Source organism: Phalangium opilio, unplaced genomic scaffold, assembly GCF_054372755.1.
Source record: "Phalangium opilio isolate 3A_F unplaced genomic scaffold, DU_Popi_V2 ptg000093l_1, whole genome shotgun sequence".
In the NCBI taxonomy this organism is placed as follows: Eukaryota; Metazoa; Arthropoda; class Arachnida; order Opiliones; family Phalangiidae; genus Phalangium; species Phalangium opilio.
Genome location: NW_028324198.1, coordinates 93,034 through 95,949, shown reverse-complemented (window position 1 = coordinate 95,949; position 2,916 = coordinate 93,034). Strand labels below are relative to the sequence as shown.

The window sequence follows — 2,916 nt, the reverse complement described above, 5'->3', positions numbered from 1 at the left end:
ACTACCGAATTGAGGCATAATTACCAATCCCAATCTTCACCTTCAAGTTCTAGGAAAGATGGATTGGCATTTTGAAAATCTTCGTAAGATTTATTGGTAGCATTCTTTGAAAAAATCACTTCATACACGTTATCAATGGATACATTGTCACGAAAGTGACCGGTTTTACAAAAAGAGTATCGAACCTTAAAAAATGTATCCCTAAATCTAGACAGTGTATTTGATAAGGATGATTTAGAGTAATTGCCGAACCGTAAAGAATCGATTACAACACTAATATATAACAGCTTCAAGAAATTTGAGCTGAAGCTGTTAGATGATGCGTAATTCTTGCGAAATGGGTTTTTATACGTCAGCGTAGAGTTGCATTCGTAAATGATTTTAACAATCGCCGTGTTAATTACTGCTTGAACAGCCTCACTGTCGTGACAAACGTATCCCAGAACGTAGGCCGCCTCTTTTCGATGTTGACAACGCCAGTTTTGATTGTTATAGTACTTATGAATCCGACCTAGTTTACACTCCGTTGTAGGGATGTAAATACCACAATCAACCGTATCGATTTGACATAATGAGTCAACTGTACAGAAAGTGACCCAAGATAGTTCTACAACATAACTCTCCCGCTTGTTTTTTAAAATTTCCTGACAAACGAGTTTTCTAATCACTGTGTGAGTTATTTTATACTTTCGCGCAAATTTCTGACGATTGTCTTCAATTTCGATTAGACATAACGTCCCTAACCGAGGTACGTTATTTTTACAATCATGTTCAATAATATTTTTTTCATTAAAATTGTACGAATAAATTTCTCTCATTTTTTGGGGAAGCTACACAAATAATAGTTTGGTTCCTCTTCACTGTCCCAGTATGAACACTCTTTTTCTTGGCGTTGAGCTTTGTAACAAAACTGGTTACAATTGATACAAAAAAAACTATTGTCCAGAATCGCGTAAGCGTTTTCAATATTGGTGATTAAAACTTTACCGTATTGTTTATAAATGGCTTTTTTAAATTTTTCACAATTATTGTTAACGCAGTAATGAATTTCACCACCAATAGATGAGAAACTAGCAATATCGTCTTTTTCACAAAAAAGACAGTTTAGATCCTGACCACTCTGTAACTCAGTTTGGCCTGTGGTATTTAATTCCGAAAATTGTTTTTCATTCAAGTCTGTGAAAAGTAATAATATCTTATAAGAAACACGCACGTTGTGAGGGCCTCTTTTAAAATTATACATTTATAATATGCACCCTTCTTAAAACGACTGATAAATATTTTTCGATAGGGACGCTCATTTATATGGACCCTTCTTTAAAATCGTTAATACATAAAAAAACCAACAGTTAAATATTTTTTCAAATAAAACCAGGGATGACCTCGACGCTCATTACAAATTCCTAACTAGACTTCTTAAGCTAACAACCTTGAAAATTTCTTATATAAACTGAACGGATTTCAAAGTTTCACATCATAACGCAAAAAACTTTAAGTTTGAAAATATCTTCAAAGCCTTGATTACTACTAGAAAATTGTGTCCAGCAAAATCTTTTGACTCAAACGCTGCTCAACCGGTTGAGGAATTGTAAGTTATTTTAGCTAGCAAGTTAAAATTATTTTTTAATACCGGATCTATTTTATATAGCGCTTTACCCCAACTCTGGGATATCGATGATGAATTGGAAGTAGAACCAATCATCATCCACGAGGAGCATGATATCCCAGATGCGGTGGAGGAGGAAATAAACGAATTAATCGCGAGTATTGATATGTTCGCCGAAGCCGACGACCCGGATGTGGTCTCTACCGAATCATCCTCGGATGAAGAAACGTAAGGTTTTAAATAAGTTTGAGGAATTGTAAGATACCTAACAAGAAATTTTTAAAACAGCGAAAGCGAAGAACTTTACAACGCAATGATTCAAGAATACCCATGCATGCAAATTGATTTAAAGTAAAGCAAAATAAATTATTATCTAAAAAATAATAAACTAATACATGTTTTTACAGTCTTAAATATCCCTATCCTACATTGTGTTCTTGTTGTTTTTCCACCGAATTTAATTCTCATGTAATTTTTCGTACTATTGAATCCCGCTATATTTTATACTTTTGCGCTACTCCTAATTGCCCTCTTTTCCGAACTATCATCTGCCTTACCTGGGATCAGTCTAATTTCTATCCAATTAACATTTTCCTAGACACCTATTTCCTTTCTAAATATAAAGCATACCGACTTCCCCTATACGAAAAAGATCTACAAATTGACTTAAAGTAAGTTGGAAATGAGTCTTATTGTATATAAAAAACTAATTTTAACCTATTTTTATAGTTCTACCTACGATATTCCTACTCGCTGCCCTAATTGTTATTGCCGTACTACAAACCACTACACTATCAGGGAAACTGTCTGCGTTCCGGAACGACATACAACTGTCTACAAGCTCTACTTCTGTCCTATTCGAGACTGTCCTTTATACCAACATCTCATCTGCTTCTCCTATCATCAAAAATATTATCCTGTTCATATTTTAAATAATTCTCATTTCTGTTTTCTTATTGATCGTAGACGCTTACCTAAATTATTATCTCAAATTAATTCACAATAAAAATATATATATTATAACGAAACTTGTCTCTTATCTTTTTATATTAAGCTTAAACACTCTATAAGAATCCCCTCTCTTAAACAACCTTAGTGCCAAACATTTCTTAAAAAAGTAGTTAACCTTGACAACGCCCGATAATAATTCTTTAAAATAGTAGATATCTCGGGGAAAACTTTATCATTTTCTTTTAACGCTTCATCCGAGAAAGTCATTTAAAAAACATGGGTCTCCCTAGCAATAACGAAGAAGCTTCCGAAAACTAGTACGTTATTCTATCTTGGTAGTTTCTTATAGATTTTAAAGA

At 33.5% G+C, this 2,916-nt stretch overlaps 1 long non-coding RNA gene across 1 annotated transcript; it reads left to right on the top strand.

Annotated features, from left to right (window-relative positions):
• Positions 1 to 1,799: 1,799 nt before the first annotated feature.
• On the top strand, positions 1,800 to 2,074 carry LOC149640133 (uncharacterized). The gene is made up of 3 exons (XR_016372196.1): positions 1,800 to 1,834; positions 1,895 to 1,957; positions 2,014 to 2,074. It is a non-coding gene; the product is annotated as an uncharacterized LOC149640133 (long non-coding RNA).
• Positions 2,075 to 2,916: the final 842 nt, after the last annotated feature.